Below are 23,966 nucleotides of genomic sequence, written 5' to 3' on the forward strand. Positions count from 1 at the left end.
AATCACCGCACCTTCCAATATGGTTCAAGCATCCATCACTAAGCTGAAGCTAAATCGCAGACGCTACAGGACAAAGTGACTGATTTGGAGGAGGTGCCACTTCTCACTCCGACAGCATGAGTCAACCTGAGCAAGAAGTGGCCTCAAAACTGATGTTGATACACTCAAACAACGGAATGAAGATTTAGAAGGAAGAGCGCAGAGAAACATCAGGATTACTGGTATCTGTGAGGGCCTGGAATCGACAAAACTTAGGCACTTTATTACCACGTTGTTAAAAGACGTCCTCGGCCTGGACGAGGCACCGCTCATCGACTGGGCCCACAGAACTCTCCGTCAGTGGTCAAGTCCCTCTGAGCCCCCGTGTCCGTTCATAATATGGCTCCAATATCACCATGTTCTGGAGGAGATTCTCCATAAAGCTGCTGCAGTGAAAAACCTCCAATATCAAAGAAAAAATGTAAGGATCTTCCCTGACTACCCTCCATCAGTGGCAAAACAAAGGGCGCTATTCAGCAGAGCCAGGCAGCTAGTACGCAGCCAACCCGGTGTCAGATATGGTCCGCTTTACCCTGCAAGATTCCTGGTGACTCACAACGGCCTCCAGAGATCCTTTATTGACCCACAGGAGGTCGAGGAGTACGCTGACCGTCTCCCAGCATCAACACCAACGGGAGCGAGTGGTAGCAGCTAAACGGTTAATGTGTCACATCCGCCACTTGGATAGACCTTTTTTTATTTTACACCACATTAAACTGTGGTGAGACATCATTATAAGACACAGGGGTGGAGAGTCTTTTATATCAGACTTTAATTGTGTTAATGAGCCAAAGGTACATGCATAAGTTAATATTCTATTTGTATTTATGCAGCTGTTTTACAATATTTTCTAAGCTCCATTGTGGAAGTAGGCCATGTTTTTGTATCTAAGCTTGATGCCCCCCCGAGAGAGTAACAGTCTGAGTAAGTCAAGTTACTCAGACTGGGAAGCTTCATTTTCTTTCGCTTCCTTCCCGCTAACCACTTTCTTGCGGCTAAGTCGAGGTTAGCCTGAGGTGTGTTTAGGGTTTATTTACCTGTTGTTCAGCGCGTTTGTGTTTTTAATTATGCAGAGTCCTATTGTTTGTACCACGATGGAAGCAAATCCTATTTATTACAATTTGTATAGACTTCTGATTTCCATTTTCACTCGTGTGCCAACTCTTTTTCCTTTTGTGACATAATAGATAGACAGAATGTTAAAGGACTGACATTTACTAGCTGGAACATACAGGGAGGAAACAATCCTGTGAAAAGAGGCAAAATTATGAACCAATTAAAGTCATTCGTCCTTTTCTGCAAATGCAAATGGTGCAGCCAGTCTAGTAAAGACAGGGATAGATACCCTTTCTCCATAATTCCACAATGGCTGACAAAGACAGCCGTTATGTCATTGTTTCAGGGGAGATAAACGACACACCACTAATTCTGGTCAACCTAATACCTAATATAGATAATCCAGCATTCTTTAAGAAGGCCTTCAGTTTAATTCCCAATGTGTCATAAACTAAATTAATAATAGGTGGAGATTTCAACACACCTCTCGATCCATTTCTTCCCCAAAATCCCCAAAAGTAATTCAAGTATTTTTTATTCATATCTCAAAAATATGAATTTAATAGATTTATGGCATTCTATTAATCCATCAGGTAGCGACTATTCATTTTTTTCACCAGTTCATACAACCCCAACTCCAATGAAGTTGGGACGTTGTGTAAAATGTAAATAAAAACAGAATACAATGATTTTCAAATCCTCTTCAACCTATATTCAATTGAATACACCACAAAGACAAGATATTTAATGTTCAAACTGATAAACTTTATTGTTTTTGTGCAAATATTTGCTCATTTTGAAATGATGCCTGCAACACGTTTCAAAAACGTTGGGACAGTGGTATGTTTACCACTGTGTTACATCACCTTTCCTTCTAAAAAATGTGGTCTGATGAGTCCACAGTGGTAACTGTGGTAGTTAGTTCTAAAAGCCCTCCAGGACATGCTGGAGGGCTTTTAGAACTAACAAATTTAATTTTAACGATCAACCTACGAGGTTGGACACATAAGAAATTATACCTTAGATCTTGTTCTGACTTATGGTATGGAAATTGAAGACTTAACAGTATTCCCTGAAAACCCCTTCTGTCTGATCATTTCTTAACATTTACATTTACTCTGATGGACTACCCAGCAGTGGGGAATAAGTTTCATTACAGTAGAAGTCTTTCAGAAAGCGCTGTAACTAGGTTTAAGGATATGATTCCTTCTTTATGTTCTCCAATGCCATATACGAACACAGAGCAGAGTAGCTACCTAAACTCTGTGAGTGAGATAAGTTATCTCGTCACCAGTTTTATATGCTCTTTGAGGACAACTTTGGATGCTGTAGCTCCTCTGAAAAAGAGAGCCTTAAATCAGAAGTGCCTGACTCCGTGGTATAACTCACAAACTCGCAGCTTAAAGCAGATAACCCGTAAGTTGGAGGAAATGGCGTCTCACTAATTTAGAAGAACTTCACTTAGCCTGGAAAAAGAGTCTGTTGCTCTATAAAAAAAGCCCTCCGTAAAGCTAGGACATCTTACTACTCGTCACTAATTGAAGAAAATAAGAACAACCCCAGGTTTCTTTTCAGTACTGTAGCCAGGCTGACAAAGTCAGAGCTCTATTGAGCCGAGTATTTAATTTAATTTTTTTTGCTAATAAAATTTTAACTATTAGAGAAAAAATTACTCATAACCATCCCAAAGACATATCGTTCTCTTTGGCTGCTTTCAGTGATGCCGGTATTTGGTTAGACTCTTTCTCTCCGATTGTTCTGAGTTATTTTCATTAGTTACTTCCTCCAAACCATCAACATGTCTATTAGACCCCATTCCTACCAGGCTGCTCAAGGAAGCCCTACCATTAATTAATGCTTCGGTCTTAAATATGATCAATCTATCTTTATTAGTTGGCTATGTACCACAGGCTTTTAAGGTGGCAGTAATTAAACCATTACTTAAAAAGCCATCACTTGACCCAGCTATCTTAGCTAATTATAGGCCAATCTCCAACCTTCCTTTTCTCTCAAAAATTCTTGAAAGGGTAGTTGTAAAACAGCTAACTGATCATCTGCAGAGGAATGGTCTATTTGAAGAGTTTCAGTCAGGGTTTAGAATTCATCATAGTACAGAAACAGCATTAGTGAAGGTTACAAATGATCTTATGGCCTCAGACAGTGGACTCATCTCTGTGCTTGTTCTGTTAGACCTCAGTGCTGCTTTTGATACTGTTGACCATAAAATTTTATTACAGAGATTAGAGCATGCCATAGGTATTAAAGGCACTGCGCTGCGGTGGTTTGAATCATATTTGTCTAATAGATTACAATTTGTTCATGTAAATGGGGAATCTTCTTCACAGACTAAGGTTAATTATGGAGTTCCACAAGGTTCTGTGCTAGGACCAATTTTATTCACTTTATACATGCTTCCCTTAGGCAGTATTATTAGACAGCATTGCTTAAATTTTCATTGTTACGCAGATGATACCCAGCTTTATCTATCCATGAAGCCAGAGGACACACACCAATTAGCTAAACTGCAGGACTGTTTTACAGACAAAGACATGGATGACCTCTAATTTCCTGCTTTTAAACTCAGAAAAAACTGAAGTAATTGTACTTGGCCCCACAAATCTTAGAAACATGGTGTCTAACCAGATCCTTACTCTGGATGGCATTACCCTGACCTCTAGTAATACTGTGAGAAATCTTGGAGTCATTTTTGATCAGGATATGTCATTCAATGCGCATATTAAACAAATATGTAGAACTGCTTTTTTGCATTTACGCAATATCTCTAAAATTAGAAAGGTCTTGTCTCAGAGTGATGCTGAAAAACTAATTCATGCATTTATTTCCTCTAGGCTGGACTACTGTAATTCATTATCTGGTTGTCCTAAAAGTTCCCTGAAAAGCCTTCAGTTAATTCAAAATACTGCAGCTAGAGTACTGACAGGGACTAGAAGGAGAGAGCATATTTCACCCATATTGGCTTCTCTTCATTGGCTTCCTGTTAATTCTAGAATATAATTTCAAATTCTTCTTCTTACTTACTCTTACTCAGGTCCCATCTTATCTTAGGGACCTCATAGTACAATATCACCCCAATAGAGCGCTTCGCTCTCAGACTGCAGGCTTACTTGTAGTTCCTAGGGTTTTTAAGAGTAGAATGGGAGGCAGAGCCTTCAGCTTTCAGGCTCCTCTCCTCTGGAACCAGATTCAGATCAGGGAGACAGACACCCTCTCTACTTTTAAGATTAGGCTTAAAACTTTCCTTTTTGCTAAAGCTTATAGTTAGGGCTGGATCAGGTGACCCTGAACCATCCCTTAGTTATGCTGCTATAGACGTAGACTGCTGGGGGGTTCCCATGATGCACTGAGTGTTTCTTTCTCTTTTTGCTCTGTATGCACCACTCTGCATTTAATAATTAGTGATTGATCTCTGCTCTCATCCACAGCATGTCTTTTTCCTGGTTCTCTCCCTCAGCCCCAACCAGTCCCAGCAGAAGACTGCCCCTCCCTGAGCCTGGTTCTGCTGGAGATTTCTTCCTGTTAAAAGGGAGTTTTTCCTTCCCACTGTCGCCAAGTGCTTGCTCACAGGGGGTCATTTTGACCGTTGGGGTTTTTCCGTAATTATTGTATGGCTTTGCCTTACAATATAAAGTGCCTTGGGGCAACTGTTTGTTGTGATTTGGCGCTATATAAATAAAATTGATTTGATTTGATAAGAAATTATTAATAGTGACTCACCAGTATTTCACAGTTCCTCTGACCGTGCGTTTGCGTCCTGGGGCCGCTCCGCTGTCGCGTCTTTTTCCACTAAGTGACACCTCGGTGCAGGTGTCTTTTTCCGAGTGAAGAACATAGTTATGGGTAGTTGTTGGCGCTCTTTCTTCTGGGCGAGAAGATTATAAACAGGCACACGCAGAACACAATGCGCGTGCTCTCCCTTCGCTCACTGCCTTCGGTGTTACCGTTGCAGGACGGATGCGGGACCCGCAAGGAATCCAAGTCATGAAAAAGATACAAACCTCTCTCAGTGGCCACGGAGCTCTGCGGCTGCGGTTACCGAGACCATGCAGCGCTGCGGATTTTCCGCAAGAATTCTATCCTTGTGGGCTGCTGAAGCACTCTGCATCAAAACAGCGAGCGTAATCTCTAGACCTGTTGCCAGATTTTGGCCGCAACTCCGCACAGCAGACAGTGGGGCGGTGTGAGTGGCCTGCTGCGGCGCTTACCGAGCCTCAGAGGCAGTGAGAGCAATCGCAGTGATGCCGACAGGTGCCGTGTCTGGCCCGCCTGATAAGGACGCAGACCACAATTAGCACCGTCAATTAGCTCCTTCAAATCGTCATCTGCCAGCAAAACAAACTCCACCATGTTTAGCTAAACGCCACCCCACATGTGCAGTGGTCACAATGTGCAATGGTACAAAACATATGGAACCAAATTTGTATGGTAAATGCAACGCAACACAAATGGGACAAATAATCCATGTCACGTGACAAACAAAGCACCAATCAAATGACAAGGATCCACTCAGCCATGATATAAAGGTGACAGTGGTGGCCACAGTTCGGTTAATCCGATAATTATCGAAGATAATGTTTTCATTATTGGATTATCTTTTTAGATAACTTTGAAAACCATTACTGGACTAATTATCTTCCAATAAATTTTTGTCTGATAATTTTTACACCGTTAACGTGGTAAACAAAGCTGAACAGCTACAAACATTTATAAAATTTAAAATCAGTTGAGCACCTACCTCTTAAATGTTTTGTAGCAGATGTGTAGTTCTACCCTCTGCAAACAGAGAAGAGCTGCTTCTAGAAGAAACCGCTCTATCTTCTGCAGGCAAAGGAGAACTGGTCACAAAAAAACAAAACAAAACAAAAAAAAAACCAAACAACCTCATTTCTTTTAACCCCATACTGATACGTGGGCAATATCACCCAAGTCATCCAGAGGCAAACATTTTTAACTTATGGTTCAAATTTTAACCAAACTAATTTCAGACAAGTTATTTAAATTAACGTCACGTCTGAAATTTTATAAAGTGAAAATATCAGATATATGTTTTAGTTTTAAAGTAATGCACTAATTTTGAAGGTTTTAGTGTGGACATGCTGTGTCCAGGTGCATTATGGGTAGCCAGGATAGGGTAATCTTAGTATGATCACGACAGGAGAAATGCATTTGAGACACTGTTCAGGCTCCACGGACAACAGCGTTAAACTCTAGTGCCTAAAACTCTCAAGAATATATTCTCTGGGTTTATAGATTGTTATTGTGCTTGCATTTATTAAATTCCATGCATCTTAAATGTAGCAGAGTAGCAATACAGATTATCTAGAATTTTGTTTTGGCAAGTTTTCACAGTCTCTACTGCCATCTACTGACCAGTAGTGTTCATGGCAGTATTCGCCCTGAAGCTGGGCTGATATCACTGTACTCGGTTCCACACGATTTATGTCCTCACACACATTGTATGTTCAAAAACCACACGTCAGACTCATGTTTCCAGAAGCAAAATGTAAACAGAAGCTTTTTTTCCCAAACTTAATTTACAAAAACTCTCGATGGGAGACATCAAAGTAAAAAAAAAAAAAAATTACAAGACAGGTCTGTGGTGTTTGCACAGGCACAGTGCGAGAGGCTGGACACTTGTAGCGCTTCAGCAGCGGGATACCCTCATGACGACCGACGAGAATATCAAACAGGTTTGATTTTCATCTGACCATACGATCGGCGATCAGGAGGTGGTCGAGATGTTAAACACAGCTTGTTACTCCATGTATACTAAATGATGCAGGACATGCAATTAACCTGAAACTCGGTGCGATCCAAAACAATTCTTGCACCAATGAAAAATCAGCTGAAAAAGGGCCAAAACTTGCACTGGCACCAGTAGATCATAGCAGTGTTCTATTTATTTTGACACTGGTTATATCAGATGGTTATCTAATTACACCTTGGCTTTGAAAATGTCTTTTTTTTTTTTACAAATAAAAAATGACATTTTACAAAAGCACATTTATCTGTACACACCAGCACACGTCACATTAACGTGTTGGTTTAGTGCATTATTCAACATTGCACAAATGACAGAATTGACATTAATGGAGTTATTCTATCAGTATTCATTTTATTTATAAACCAAACCATAACTCAGCACTGCTTTATTTTCCAAGACCTCGGTCTGACGGCAATGTTGTGATTGAGTAGAGAGTTGAGCTTTGTGGCTCCTCTCAGCTGCGTTTGTGTTGGAAGCCATGTAGTAAATTGGAGCTTCCAGCAGGGGGCAGGGCACTCAAAGACAGAAGTGCTGACACATTGTTTGGGTCTGTTGTCACCTTTGATGCTTCCAGAAACGATCGTGGTGTAAAAACTCAAAATCAGCTTGTTGGTAGTTGCAAGTGTACAAGAGATAATACTGGAATTTATCGATTATCGGTTATCTGTAACTTCCGATACATTTTTGGGTGGTTTATCATTTTAACTTTTAAATTATCTGATTATCTGTTATCGAAGTTAATTTTTTGGTTATCTGTGCCCACCACTGAAAGGTGATACGTATGTATAGATATCAAAAATTATTGCACAGTAGGGATGGATATTAAGATTTTATCAATATCGATACCATTATTGATTTCGCTTATCGATCCAATTCCTTATCGATTCCCTTATCAATACCTCTTGTGAATTTTCTGTGTACTAAAAGTAGGCTTTAGAGGTTTTCTATGTCAACATTTTATTGAGTCTTAATAAATTAATAAATATTAATCAACAGGAAATTGGTCACTGGATCCTTGATCTCTGGACATTAGACGTGTTCAAAATGTCAAATGTCAGAAAATCTTTTGGGCAACATGTTGTTCCTGTTCCACTAATAAAATAAAAGATCTCTGGCAAATTTTATTGTAACACTGTACATTGTTTATGGTTCTGCCGTAAAGCAACAATTTTCTCCAAACAAGCAATGTAGTAATTCCAGTAATGTTCTCCTTTGGGTGACCAATCATCCATCACTTTTTGTGATTAGAAGCCATCACATGTACGTGTAAAAGAAAAATAATGGTATCAGAGACTTCTCCCGTTATGGTGACGTTGTCTTGCCAGCGGAGGGAGAGGAACATGTGTCACTCTGGAGGACCTCTAAATCTTATCTGATTGAGTTCAAATTTGGTCTGCACCTATAAAACCCCAAGTGGAACAAAAACAACATGTGGCCCAAAGTCTCTCACAACTTTTATTTTTCACTATATAACATGAACAGCCCTAGTGGACATAAATAAAAATCAGTACAATCTGTACATGGTCACTGGATCCTTGACGTACATGATCTCTGGACATAAACAGTAATAAACAAAATCTGTAGTTTTTGCCAAAAGTATTTCCTTTCAGATGTTAATGACACAAATGTAACTCCGTATCCTCTGAGCTGAGTGCTTCAACTGGCTGCACGTCAGCATCAATGTAATTCATAAAGAACGCAGGACATCTCATTTTGGGAGAAAAAAATTGGTTTTGATCTGTTGTAGTTTATTGTCTGTATTACAACGTTTTGAAAGAGGTCATTTGATTAAAAATGGCGATTCGCTTTGAAGTTATTAATTCTGACTGAATTCTGCACAGCAGAGAGCCGTGAAGTGTTTGGAGCTGTGCCGTTAGTTCCACAAAACAGGAATGGAAAGGAGGACGGTTCTCCTTTCTTTCCTGCAACAAGACAAGAGCACCAGTTAGTGACTTTAATCTGCACAAAAGTGACTCACGATTGACACCTTTAAATGGCGTTGAGGTTAAATGAAGAAACTGCAGACCTCTCGCTTCTGAAAAGCAGCGAAGCAGAGAACCAGTGAAGCAGTGGGTCTGCAGTGCTGCTTCGTTGCTTCAGGCAGACTCACTGCAGAAGCAGTGGGTCTGCGGTCAACACAGAGAAATGATCATTTTCCTGATAAACAAAAACAACGGTCACCCTGTGTAATGTGAACTGAAGGTCCGATAAGGGAATCGTTAAGCAAAAAGGCTATTGATGTCAGTGGTTCGAATCCTTTCTTAATGATTCTTGAAAGGAACCGGTACTCAATACCCAACCCAGGGCTCAAAATAGTATGTGCATGTGCTAGTTTGTGCACGTATTATTCAAGCGTTGCACGTAAGTTTATACTGCACTGGTGCAGTATAAACATAGCAAGAGTGGCTTCTCCCACTCTTGCTACGCTAAGAGGAGCTGGAAGTGTGACTAACGCCTTTTATTGCTTCCCCGTTTTCTGTTTCAAACTGTTGGTTCCAATGCATTGTGGACCACAGTGGGGGGGGTGTTCAAGACCTGAAGCACCTCTCTGAGAAATGCAAACGGCACAAGAGTAGCTGAAGCCATCTAGACAACTGTTTAAGGCAGACTTTTTTTGGATGGCACAGCATTGCTGAACAGCTGAATAAAGGCTACAGGATTAGCATCAGAATCAGAATCTAATTTATTGCCAAGTGAGTTCTCACATACAAGGGATTTGCTCTGGTGTCATTGGTGCATAAACAACAATAAAAAGAAAAGAAAAAATACTTTTGTAAGAAGTGAAGGAGTCAAACAGAAACTGGCAAAACTATGTTCACTGTCAAATAAATATAAGGGGCTGTGCAAAGACATGCCCATATACAGTACCTTTCAGTGCAGGGATGATCAGTCTGTACTATGTGGGAGTGGGGGGAGGTGGGGTAAATGGGGGTGTCTGGCATTATTTATAAGTCTAGCTGCGGATGGAAAGTAGCTGTATTTGTGTCTTGAGGTTTTGGTCCTGGTGGACCGCAGCTGTCTGCCAGAGGGGAGGGTGACAAAAAGTTTGTGTCCTGGGTGAGAGGGATCGGCCACTATCTTCCTTGATAGCCTCAGGGTCCTGGAGGTCTACACGTCCTGTAGGGATGACAGACTGCAGTGGATCACCTTCTCTGCTATGTGGATGACACACTGCAGTCTGCTCCTGTTCTCAGCAGTGGCAGCAGCGTACCAGACGATGATGGAAGAGGAGATGATGGACTCAGTGATGGTAGTGTAGAAGTTCACCATCATTGTTTTTGGCAGGTTGAACTTCCTCAGCTGCCGCAAAAAGTACATCTTCTGCTGTGCTCTCTTGATGGCAGACAGAAGGACTCCACTATGGCGACTGGAGAGTCACACAGGGTGATGGGTTTGGCTAGGACCCTGTTCTTTCTGAAGTCACCAACCATCTCCACTGTCTTGATGGCACTGAGCTCCAGGTCATTCTGTTTGCACCAGGACACCAGGTGATCGATCTCCCATCTGTAGGCAAATTCATCCCCATCAGAGATGAGTCTGATGCGGGCTGTATCATCTGCCAACGTCAGGAGCTTTACAGGAGTAGGGGGGCAAGAACGCAGCCTTTGGGGGATCCGGTACTGATGTTAGAGAAGTGCCTCCACCCCCAGCTTCACGTGCTGCCTTCTGTTGGCTTCAGGAAGTCAGTGATCCACTTGCAGGTGGAGCTGGCAAGCCAAGCTGAGAGAGTTTGTCCTGCAGCAGGGCCAGGATGATTGTGTTGCAAGCAGAACTGAAGTCCACAAAAATGTGAAGGATGAGGTGGAGGGCCATGTTGACAGTGCCATCTACCAACCTGTTGGCTCTGTAGGCAAACTGCAGGGGATCCAGGTCAGGGTCAGAGATGGCCTTGAGGTGTGTGAGGACAAGGTGCTCAAAGGTCTTCATCACCACAAAGGTCAGGGTGACGGGTCTGTAGTCATTAAGTCCTGTAGTTCTTTGTTTTTTAGGGATGGTGGTGATGTTACTTTAGAAAAGGTGGTTTCATGACAGCTCGTACACCACCCCACTGAGAGTGATCTTTTTGAGCCGTTGCAGACTGCTTTTAGGAAATATCACTCCACAGAAACGATGCTCACTAAAGTAGTGAATGATCTTCAGCAAGTAATGGACTCAGACACCACTACGGTTTTGGTGTTGTTAGACAGGTTGGAGAATCTTTTGGGGATTACTGGAAGTGCCCTTGAGTGGTTGACATCATACCTGTCTAGTCATTCTCAATGTGTTCTGTATAATAACACTACCTCTAACCTTAGTGACATCAGATTCGGGGTCCACATGGATCTGTTTTAGGTCCCTTGCTTTTCTCCCTGTATGCAGCACCCCTTGGGCATATACTGTGGCATACTGTGGCATTTTGGGATTGCCTTTCATTGTTATGCTAATGAAACTCAGTCGTACATGCCGATAACTACAGGAAATCTCATTCCCATAAACACCCTAGAAGACTGTCTTCTACCAGTGAGAAGCTGGATGTCTAGCAACTTGGTTTTAAACTCTGATAAGACTGAAATGATGGTTCTAGGTATCAATTTAACCAGCTGGCGCTCAGCCTGGGTTCGTGTGTCATACATCATTCATCCCACGTTGTCCTTTGACCTCCACATCAGGGATGTTAATAGGACAGCTTTTTTCCATCTGCGAAATACAGCAAGGAGCCACCCAATCCTGTCTACAGCTGATGCTGACACCCTGATTCATGCTTTTGTTTCTTCTAGATTAGATTATGGTAATGTCCTATTTTCAGGGATAACGCAGTCCAGCATTAGGGGTCTTCAGCTGGTTCAGAACGCTGCTGCCAGACTTTTGACACAAAGCAGAAGGTTTGAACATATCACACCCATTTTGGCATCTTTACACTGTCTCCCTGTCTCTCTGAGAGCAGATTTTAAGGTTTTGTTATTGACTTATAAAGTTGTTCATGGACTGGCGCCATCTTATCTGGCCGATCAGGTGAAACCCTACGTGCCGGCCTGGGCTTTGCTGTCGCAGGATGCAGGACTACTCTGTGTTCCCAGGGTGAAGAAGAAGTCAGTGAGTCAAAGAGCATTTTCTTATCGTGCACCCGCTCTGTGGAACGGTCTTCCTGCAACCGTGAGGCAGTCAGAGTCCTTGGACATTTTTAAGTCAAGGCTTAAATCCTATTTTTTATTCTCTTTCTTATGAATAGTTTTTATTTTTTACCTGTTTTATTATTTTAATTCTGTTTTTAATTATGTATTTGAATTTTTTTATTTTTATTTATTTATTTTAAATTTTACATTGTGTGAGGCGCCTTGAGATTTGATTTGTTGTGATTTAGCGCTTTATAAGTTCATTAAATTGAAATTGATGCTGGAGGTTTTGAAGCATGCCGGCACCTGTCTCAGGTTTGCAGAGCTCTAGTTTCTGCCTGTCAGTGGGAATCATGTGGACCATGGGATGGTCAGAGTGGCGCGGGGGAGGGCACGATAAGCATTGTTCATAGCTATGTAACAGTGATCCAGAATTCTGCCCTCTCTGGTTGGACATCTGATGAGCTGTCTGTATTTGGGAAGTCTGTGGAAGAGATTACTTTTGTTAAATTTGCCCAGAACAATAACGAAAGGTCAGTGAGCACGCGTTGTGCGTCCTGCACGTTAGCCCGAAGTGGGATATAAACACTGACCAGAACGAATGAGATGACTCACATGGCGAGTAGAACAATTGCAGATCAGGACAGCAGTGCTGCTGGATCACGTCACATCATTACACCAGCCACTGTTGATGTAAAAACAGATTCCACCAGCCTTCATTTTGCTGGAGAATCCTGGGTCTCGGCCCGCTCTGAAAGGTTGGAAGCCTGCCAATCCACAGAGCCACGTCTCCGTGAAGCACAAAAAAGCAGATCTAGCAAAGTCTCTGCCTTTTCCCACCAGTAGCTGGAGTTCGTCCATTTTATTTTGCAGAGAGTGCACGTTGGAGAGGAATATCCCTGGTAGTGGTGCACAGTGGCCACAATGGCAAAGCTCATCTCCCCCTCCTCCAGTGTTTCACTGCGCGGGCCAAGGTGAGAACAGCTTTGGCCAATATGCCCAATAAATCACTGAAGGGTCGAAAAAAAACAGAAAAAAAAAAATCCGCTGGCATTGTTTCCCTGATCTACAGGTGCTCTGTGCGGGTGAAATAGATCTGGGTACCATTGCATATCACAGGAGTAACGCTCAAAAGCAAAAAAAGAAATGCGCACCAAAACACAGAGGCAGCCATCCACAGCGCCATCTTTTTCAGGAGGCACAATGAAGAGGTGAATAAAAATCAACACTTTTGGTCTTCAATAATAGACTGTGTTACATTTTATGGAGCCTTTGAATTAGCTTTAAGAGACCATGATGAGAGTGAGAGGTAAGACAACCCTGTGTGGATAAAAGACTGTGCTGCTGTGCACCATTTGCTTGATTCTCTGATGTCCGACACTTCCCTGTGTACATGAATGCATCACTCCCTCTGTGCCTGTACATGTAGAGGAATATAGGCAAGAGTCATTACAGCAAGATTTGAATTTTCTTATCTGGTGATGTCGGACAGATATTTCTTTGTTGTGTGCGTCCATGACTGTACGTTACAAAGACAGTATAGTCTCTAACTGTTCTTTTGCATTCAAGGGTAAGAGCCTGAATGACCACCTCTTACCTTTGCCAACACTGGGACCTAGCCTGTTGGGAGTCCTTCTTCGATTTAGGGAACATAACATAGTAAGATGGCGGCGCGCACGGGTGCAGTGGCTTTTAGCTCTCCAATTTGGTGCTTGTTTTTCTTACTTTTTGCGCGTATATTCTTCGACTTTTGTAAAGCGACCCACAGCTTCAGCCGCCAGAACCTTATCGACCTCAGTCTGAAGTACAAACAGTCGGTTACAAGTGAATTGCACCAGTACCACATCATCCAAGAGGACAAAGCGAGAACACCGCGCGCTCCGTGGATTACCAGCCTAAAAGGCGGAAAAGGTAGCGTAGAGACAGGAAGCAGAAGCAAGGATTTCGGTCCGGCTCCGATGCTAGGCTACGTAAACAACCTCACAGGCCAGCATTACCGAGCCTTTTCCTCTCAAACGCCAGATCCATCACCCACAAAATGGACGAATTGGAGCTACATATGGCCACAAACCGCTTTGTGCGGAACTGCAGCGTTATTTTCATCACGGAGACGTGGCTTCACCCACTGATCCCCGACGCTGCAGTCGAGCTAGCAGGCCGCACACTACACCAGCAGGACAGAACCAGTGATTCGGGTAAGTGCAGAGGTGGAGGGCTCTGTGTTTATGTGAACCGTGAGTGGTGCTGCAGCAGCAGAATCATCGACTCTCACTGTTCTCCTGATTTAGCGGTGCTGGCAGTCTTGTGCAGACCTTTTTATCTCCCAAGGGAGTTCACAGTAGTCACTATGATTGCTGTTTACATCCCACCAGATGCTAACGTTAGCACGACCCTTAGCCTCTTGCTTGCCTGTGTAAATAAACAGCAGCTGGTCCACCCGGATGGCATTTGTATTCTTGCTGGTGACTTCAACCAAGCGTGTTTAAAGACTGTGCTCCCTAAGTTCATCCAGTACATGAAGTGTGTCACCAGAGGGGAAAATACTTTGGACCATGTTTAATCAAACATAAAACATGCGTACAAAGTCACTCCCCTCCACCATCTCACTAGATCAGACCGTCTCTTTCTGTTCCTCACCCCCACCTACACCTCCCTGGTGAGGCGAACAAAGCCATAACGAAAGACTATCCAAACCTGGCCTGAGGGAGCGCTCTCCCAACTACAGGACTGCTTCTCACGAACTGTATGGGATTTATTTTCCAAACACAACCTGCAGGAGTACACCGACACCGTACTCTCTTACATTAAGAACTGTGTTGACACTGTCACCGTCAACAAAAGGGTTCCAGTCCCTATTGACAAGCCACAACACCGCCTTTAAATCAGGGGACAGGGCCCTGTACAGCTTGGCCAGGTCCGATCTGAAAAGAGGCATCAGAGAGGCCAAGGCTGCCTACAAGACAAAGATAGAGGACCACGTCGCTGTAAATGACCCCAGAAGGATGTGGCAGGGAATAAATTATATAACCAACTACAGAAGCAGCAACCCAGGAAATGCCAGGTCTGACGCCTCGCTGGCAGAGGAGCTGAACCGTTTCTTTGCCCGCTTCGAAGCAGACAGACTAGTAGCAACTCCACACCCACCACCCTCCAGCACTAGCACGCTAACACTGCAGGAACACGAAGTGAGACGTGTACTGAAGGCGGTGAACCCCAGGAAGGCGGCCGGCCCCGATGGTGTACCTGGAAAGGTACTCAAAGCGTGTGCTGACCAACTGGCTGGAGTTTTCACCCGCATCTTCAACCTGTCCCTGTTGCAGGCCATCGTCCCAGTCTGTCTCAAATCTTCCACCATCATTCCAGTCCCAAAGAAGTCAGTAGTGGAGACCATAAATGACTACAGGCCTGTTGCACTTACGCCTGTGGTCATGAAGTGCTTTGAAAGACTGGTCTCTCAGCACATCAGAGCATGTCTGCCTCCCACTCTGGACCCCCACCAGTTTGCCTACAGGGCAAACCACTCCACAAAGAATGCTATCACCACAGCTCTCCACACCGCGCTGAGCCACCTGGAGCACCAGGGGAGCTTTGTGAGGATGCTCTTCCTGGACTTCAACTCAGCCTTCAACCACATCATCCCGGAGATCCTGGTCCAGAAACTGACACATCTGGGCATCTCCACCGCTATCTGCCAGTGGATCAAGGACTTCCTCATAAACCGCCCACAGTTCGTGAAACTTGGCCCCCACCTTTCCTCCACCATCACACTCAACACCGGTTCCCCTCAAGGCTGTGCACTGAGCCCCCTCATGTTCACCCTTTACACGCATGACTGCTCTCCGACCCATCCCACAAACACCATCATAAAGTTTGCGGATGATACCACCGTGATTGGGCTCATCTCAGGGGGGGATGAGACCGACTACAGAGACGAGGTAAATCGACTGACAGCGTGGTGTTCAGCTGACAACCTGCCACCGAACACCACAAAAACAAAAGAAAGAATCCTGGACTTCAGAAAGAACAGGGCTGACCCAACCCCGCTCTACATCCAAGGGGACTGTGTGGAAAGGGTGAGCTCAATCAGGTTCCTGGGAGTGCAGCTCTCTGACAGCCTCTCCTGGACTGTCAACACCACAGTGGTGGGGAAGAAAGCCCAACAGTGACTCCACTTCCTGAGGGTGCTCAGGAGAAACAATCTGGAGGAGAAGCTGCTGGTGTTGTTGTACAGAGCCACCATCGAGAGCATCCTGACGTACTGCATCACAGGGGGTGCTCAGCAGCAGACAGGAGAGCGCTGACCGGAGCACAGTTGGCTTCAGTCTTGAAGTGAGGGCTCACTCTTGACATTCAGGAGATGGTCTGTTGGACAGATTTGACCACTGTCCTTGCCTGGCTCCAGTCAGACTCATGCAGAAACAAAGTGTTTATGGGAATGCAAGTTGCAGAAAACTCCCCCTCCAGCTGCCACCTTATCGTGGTGGGGGAGTTTGCGTACCTGGATAATCCTAGGAGCTATGTTGTCAGGGGCTTTGTGCCCCTTGTAGGGTCTCCCATGGCAAAATGGTCGTAGATGACGGGTCAGACTAACGGCAGTTCAGAATCTCCATGACCAGTAAAAAAATCAAGGACCGAGACGTCGCCCAGTATGGCGAAGCCGGGGCCCCACCCTGGAGCCAGGCCTGGGGTCGGGGCTCGCGCGCAAGCGCCTGATGGTCGGGCCTTTGCCCATGGGGCCAGGCCAGGCTCAGCCCGAAAGAGCGACGTGGGCCTGCCCTCCTGTGGGTTCACCACCTGCAGAGGGGGCCATGGGGGTCGGGTGCAGAGAGGATAGAGTGGCGGTCGAGGGCGGGTGGCCCGGCGGCCCGGTCCATGCTCACAGCCCCTGGCTGTTGGGACGTGGAATGCCACTTCGCTGGGGGGAAGGAGCCTGAGCTTGTGCGGGAGGTTGAGAGATACCGACTAGAGATAGTCGGGCTCACCTCCACGCACAGCTTGGGCTCTGGTACCCAACTCCTGGAGAGGGGCTGGACGCTTCATTTTTCTGGCGTTGCCCACGGAGAGAGGCGGAGAGATGGGGTCGCATTGCTTACTGCTCCCCAGCTCAGGCACCATGTGTTTGAGTTCACTCCAATAATGAGAGGGTCGCGTCCCTACGCCTTCGGGTCGGATACAGGACTCTCACCGTTGTCTCGGCCTACGGGCCGAGCGGCAGTACAGAGTACCCGACCTTCTTGGAGTCCATGGGAGGGGTACTAGATAGCGCTCCGACTGGGGACTCCATGTTCTCCTGGGGGATTTCAACGCCCACGTGGGCGGCGACAGTGAGACCTGGAGGGGGGTGATCAGGAAGCACAGCCTCCCCGATCTGAACCTGAGTGGTGTTCAGTTGTTGGACGTCTGTGCTAGTCACAGTTTGTCTATCATGAACACCATGTTCGAGCACAAGGGTGTCCATAACTGCACGTGGCACCAGGACACCCTGAGCCGGAGGTCGATGATCGACTTTGTAGTCGTATCATCTGACCTTTGGCCACGTGTCTCGGACACTCGAGTGAAGAGAGGGGCAGAGCTGTCGACGTGGTGAGTTGGATCCGCTGGGAGGGGAGGAAGCCGGTCAGAGCTGGCAGGCCCAAACGTATCGTGAGGGTCTGCTAGGAACGACTGGCGGAACCCTCTGTCAGCGAGGTCTTCAACTCCCACCTCAGGGAGAGCTTCTCCCAGATCCTGGGGGAGGTTGGAGACATGGAATCCGAGTGGACCATGTTCTCCACCTCCATTGTAGATGCGGCCGCTCGTAGCTGTGGTCACAAGGTCTCTGGTGCCTGTCGCGGCGCCAATCCCCAAACCCGGTGGTGGACGCCGAAAGTAAGGGATGCCGTCAAGCTGAAGAAGGAGTCCTACTTATTTCTGTTGGTAGGTGGGAACCCGGAGGCAACTGACAGGTACCGGCAGGCCAAGCATGCTGCAGCCCGTGCGGTCGCAGAGGCAAAAACACGGGTCTGGGAGGGGTTCGGGGAGGCCATGGAGGAGGACTATCGGTCAGCCTCGAAGAGATTCTGGCAAACTGTCCGACGCCTCAGGAGGCGGAAGCAGCTCTCCACCAGCACTGTTTATTGTGGGGGTGGGGAGCTGTTGACCCTGACTGGGGATGTTGTCGGGCGGTGGAAGGAATACTTTGAGGATCTCCTCAATTCCATTGTCACATCTTCCTGAAGAGGAAGCAGAGACTGGGGACTCAGAGGCGGACTCATCCATCATCCAGGCCGAAGTCACCGAGATGGTTAGAAAGCTCCTTGGTGGCAAGGCTCCTGGGGTGAATGAAATCCGTCCTGAGTACCTTAAGTCTCTGGATGTTGTGGGACTGTCTTGGCTGACACGCCTCTGCAACATCGCGTGGCGATCGGGGACAGTGCCTCTGGATTGGCAGACCGGGGTGGTGGTCCCTCTGTTAAAGAAGGGGGACAGGAGGGTGTGTTCCAACTATAGGGGGAATTACACTACTCAGCCTCCCGGGTAAGGTCTATTCCAGAGTACTGGAGAGGAGAATTTGACCGATGGTCAAACCTCGGATTCAGGAGGAGCAGTGTGGTTTTTGTCCTGGTCGCGGCACACTGGACCAGCTCTACACGCTCCATCGGGTGCTCGAGGGTTCATGGGAGTTCACCCAACCAGTCCACATGTGTTTTGTGGATCTGGAGAAGGCGTTCGACCGTGTCCCTCGGGGCACCCTGTGGGGGGTGCTCCGCGGGTACAGGGTCTGGGGTCCTTTGCTAAGGGCTATCCGGTCCCTGTACGACCGCAGCAGGAGCTTGGTTCGCATTGCTGGTAGTAAGTCAAACATGTTTCCAGTGCACGTTGGCCTCCGCCAGGGCTGCCCTTTGTCACCGGTTCTGTTCATTATTTTTATGGACAGAATTTCTAGGCGCAGCCAGGGTGTAGAGGGGGTCTGGTATGGGAACCACAGAATCTCGTCTCTGCTGTTTGCGGGCGATGTGGTTCTGTTGGCTTCGTCAAATCAGGACCTTCAGCGTGCACTGGTGCGGTTTGCAGCCGAGTGTGAAGTGTCCAGGATGAAAATAAGCACCTCCAAATCCGAGGCCATTGTTCTCGACCAGAAAAAGGTGCTTTGCGCTCTTCAGGTCGGTGGAGTGTCCTTGCCTGAAGTGGAGGAGTTTAAGTATCTCGGGGTCTTGTTCACGAGTGAGGGACGGATGGAGCGTGAGATCGAGAGACAGATCGGTGCAGCATCTGCAGAGGAGAAAGGTAGACATATTGTGTGTGCAAGAAGGGAAGTAAGAGCAGGAGCATTGGCGGTGGGTTCAAGATGTTGTACCATGGTGAGGACAGGAAGAGAAATGGTGTTGGGGTCTTTTTAACGGAAGAGTATGTTAAAAGTGTGTTGGAGGTTAAGCGACTATCTGACAGGATGATGAGTGTGAAGTTGGAAATTGAAGGGGTGATGATGAATGTTGACATGTTACATTACATTACATGTTGACAAACAGTGAAGACGGCAGAGGGGTGTCTCAATTCATAGGGCTAGAGGCATACCCCTTCACCTTACCCCTTGTTTTAAAGAGGTAAGCGTATGGGTAGGGGTAGGGCAAAGGGGAAGGGGAAAGGGTACAAAAGAGAATTGAGATTGGGCCAAAGTGTGCTGGTTCGTATTTTCAAGAACAAGGGTGATGTGCAGAACTGCAGTAACTACAAAGGCATAAAGTTGATCAGCCACAGCATGAAGTTATGGGAAAGAGTAGCAGAAGCTAAGCTTAGAAAACAAGTAAAGATCTGTGAGCAGCAATATGGTTCATGCCGAGAAAAAGCACTACAGATGCAGTGTTTGCTCTGAGAATACTGTTGGAGAAGTGCAGATAAGGCCAGAAAGAGTTACATTGTGTGTTTGTGAACTTAGAACAAGCTTATGACAGAGTGCCAAGAGAAGAGTTGTGGTATTGTATGAGGAAGTCTGGAGTGGCAGAGAAGTATGTTAAGGTAGTGTAGGACATGTACAAGAATAGCGTGACAACGGTGAGATGCACAGTAGGAATGACAGACTCATTCAAGGTGACGGTGGGATTACACCATGGGTTAAAGCAATAAATTTTCATCTGAAAGTTTTTCCTGGCAAAAATCAATGCCAGAAACTCCCTAAAATGTGGCGTAGTGGGGGCACACACTGTTTTTTCCTCAATAAATACAATAAACACATTATACAGTATACAAATCTGTTCTAAACAGCCTCTAAGGAGAGAGAGAGAGACAAAGCATAAAAGAATGCAACGCCTGAACTTAAAGGTACATAAAAGAGTGGTGGAGGGCAGGCTGTAGTCTTTATTCTGGGGGGTATATTATAGTGAATTTTAAAGTCCTCTGAAACAAAGAAAACTCACTTAAAACTGTCAAGTAAAAATTCTTTGTCTTTTGTAGTATTTTGATCTGTTCTAATCCGGTAAATGCACCAAAAGGGTGCTGTGTCGCTGCTATACAGTCAACAAAAATACAAAATTAGGGCCTAAAGCAACTGTCATCAGTTTTGAAAACGCATGCGCACTGAGAAGATCAAAACTGGCTTATTCACATTTAATTGGTAAAATGCTCTCACTCGTTAAACAAACTCGTGCTGCAACTAATGATTATTTTAGTAATCGATTAATTGGTTGATTACTTTTTCAATTAATCTTTTTTTTTTTCTTACATGTGAGTTTTGCCATTATTTCTTTGAGTTATAATTAAAAGGCCTTTATCACGCAACATCAATGTTTGAGCTTGTAATAAAGTTATGATGTTATATTCTCGTCAAAAACATACCCGGAGTAGTGTTTTGTTTTATTTTGTACATACATACATCACCGACACACCACAAAGAGATTTCCATCAGGTTTCACACGATTATGTGCATTTTTAGATGCCTACAGAAACTATCTCAACCACTGACAACATATTACAGCAAGAGTCCACAGAAGTATTTTAAAGGCCTGGCTAAAGTGTAATATGTGAAATATGATCTTTAATAAGTTATTTTCATGAAAAAAGACACAAGTGTGCAGTTTACTGCATTTTTTCTTGTGTTAAAAACACAGCTTAGATGTGGTTTGAACAAACTTCCAGTCTGGCGGGCCAAGTGAAGGCAGCATAGAGTGCACGCTCCCGACTGAGTAATTCATTTACCCTATTTTTCTAACTCGAAAATTGGAAAATATTGGTTCTAAAGAAGCGGGTACTATTCTAAAGAAGAAAAATGCCGACAAAACATAAGAAAAATGCAGCACGTGAATGCAGTGAGGTGAGTGAAGATACTCTGTCGCAAGCCAGCAACAACATGGAGGATGAGCCACAAGGTAGCGCTGACAAGAAAGACCGCCCTGCTAATATGGACATGATACTAAGAGTTACATGATTTCAGAAAAGACACGAATGAGCAGTTTAATGCAATGAGAGAAGAAGTAAATGGCTTCGGCAAAAGGCTGGACGAAGCAGAGGACCGCTTAAATGAAGTGGAGACCCGGGTGCAACATTCGGAAGAGCTGCTAAGGGAGGTAACTAAACAACAAATGCGGTATGAAACAAAGATGCTGGACCTCGAGAGCCGCTCATGGCGGGAGAACATCAGGATATACGGAGTGAAGGAGGGAGAAGAGGACTCATTTCCATCTGTGATTAACTTTGTGGAGATGATGTTTGAAAAAGCTTTGGGTCTCTCATCTACTTCCACATTGGGGATTGAAAGAGCGCACCGTGCTATTGCCGAAAAACCACCTGAAGGAGCCGCGCCTCGCTCATTTATTGTCAAATTTGCAAGTTATCGCACCAAAGAGGATATACTCAAACGAGCTTGGCAAGCGAAAGGATTTGACTTCAAGGGGAAAAAAGTGCACGTGGACAATGACTATGCCCCAGAAATACAACGAAGAAGGAAAGAGTATATGGCGGCCAAGGCTGTACTTAAGGAGAACAATATTAGATTCCAGTCGCCCTTCCCAGCCAGGCTGAGAGTGTATTATAGTGACGGCATAGTGACGTACAACACGGCGCATGAAGCTACGGCGGATATGGTGACAAGGGGACTGTTGGTAAAAGTGGTGAAGGATCAATCTACACTTCTGGACCAAATTGATCAGCAGTCATGGCAAACAAAGAGTAAGAAGATGAAGCAAGGTAGCACGGCACAAAAGCAGGGCTTCAGAGAGCGGCTCCAGGAGTTCAGGCATAGAGATGACGCAAACTAACAAAAGTGCGGCTTACACAGAGACATTATATATGAGGAAATATGTTCTGTCTTATTTATCCATTTTATTTTTTATTTCATTTGTTAAATTGTTTCACTGTTTTGTTATACTAATTTGTTGGGGATTGAGGGCATTTATAAGTTGATTATGTCGGGTTAGTGAAAGATATAGGGACACCACGGACCTACGCATTGTCAGTCAGCGGGCTGCAGGGGGCACTCTTCCACAGGTTGTCAGAAGAGTCTTTCCCTCACCACTCTCAGCTTACGGTAGCTATTTTTTTGGAAGTCAAGGTAGTATGTTTTTTATTTTTCACTGTTCCTTCTATCAAATACTACCTTCTTTTTTTTGGTTGTTGTTTACCAGGGGTGTACGTTTTATTTTATCAAAGATATTGAGGTTCAAATTTAAATGCCTATATGATGCAGACTAATAAAACTACTAAGATTGTATCTTATAATGTAAACGGGTTGGGTAATCCCATTAAGAGGGGTAAGATTATGTCTAAGTTGAAAAAAGAAGAAATAGAAGTGGCTCTCTTGCAGGAAACTCATTTGTCACAGCCAGAACATGAAAAACTCATAAAATGGAAATTTAACCAATTCTCATCTGCTTGTTCTCAGGGCTCTAAAAGAGGAGTGGTAATCCTAATTTCAAAGAGGCTTAATTTTGAGTGTATTCAAGAGAAAAGAGATAAGGAGGGGAGATCTGTAATGGTGAAGGGATACTTACTTTTGACTACTTTTTTGAACATATATGCTCCCCCGGGGTCAGAGCTGAAATTTTATAAAAATATTTTTGAATTAATTACAGTAGAGGTACAGGGCACTCTGATTTTGGGAGGGGACTTAAACATTCGACTCAATCCAGTGCTGGATTCGTCTATCCCTCACTGCTCGGAGCCAAATAAAGTAACTAAGTTTATTAAATTAATTCTTAAAGAATTGGGCCTTCTGGACGTGTGGAGGGAGTTGAACCCAACTAGAAAAGATTACACTTTTTACTCCCACCTGCACTCTTTCTACGCTAGGCTGGACTATTTCTTAATGTTCCAAAAAGATTTTAATAGAGTGGTTAGTTGTGAGATAGGAGTAATGGACTTATCGGACCACACCCCAGTGTATTTGGAAGTAACATTTGGGAATAGAAAGAGAGACACACTTTGGAGATTAAACACAGGTATTCTACCCCCATTTAGAGAACAGATCAGGGAAGATATTACGAATTATCTGATCGAGAATGATAATGAGGAAGTTTCACCAATTATCTTATGGGATGCTTTAAAAGCTGTCCTGAGGGGGAAACTTATAGGCTATAGCTCCAATCTAAAAAAGACAAGAAATGAGACATTTAAAAAACTCCAATCACAATTAAAAATAATGGAAAATGACCATAAAATTACTATGAATAAAAATTTGTCCTTAGAAATACAAAAAAAAAGAAAAACGAAATTAATGACATTCTCTCAAGTGAATTAAAGAAAAATATGGTATTTTTACAACAAAGATATTACAAGGTAGGGGGTAAATCAGCAAAACTGTTAGCCTATAAATTGAAAAAACAACAATTAGAAAATACAATTCATAAAATTAAAGATCCTCAAACAAATGAGTTAATTTATAAATGGGAAGATATTCAACATACTTTTTTAACTTTCTATAAAGAACTATACACACAATCAAAAACTGATGAAAAAAACCATGTCTTTCCTGAATACACTAATTCTACCGAAAGTGAGCGAAAATCAAAATAAAAACTTGATGACAA

General features: G+C 44.4%; 1 protein-coding gene across 7 annotated transcripts in view; it reads right to left on the minus strand.

Annotated features, from left to right (window-relative positions):
- ubr2 (ubiquitin protein ligase E3 component n-recognin 2) overlaps positions 1–23,966 on the minus strand; it is a 256,169-nt gene that overhangs the window by 68,393 nt on the left and 163,810 nt on the right. The window lies entirely within an intron of this gene.

This window comes from Thalassophryne amazonica, chromosome 13, assembly GCF_902500255.1.
Source record: "Thalassophryne amazonica chromosome 13, fThaAma1.1, whole genome shotgun sequence".
Classification (NCBI taxonomy): domain Eukaryota; kingdom Metazoa; phylum Chordata; class Actinopteri; order Batrachoidiformes; family Batrachoididae; genus Thalassophryne; species Thalassophryne amazonica.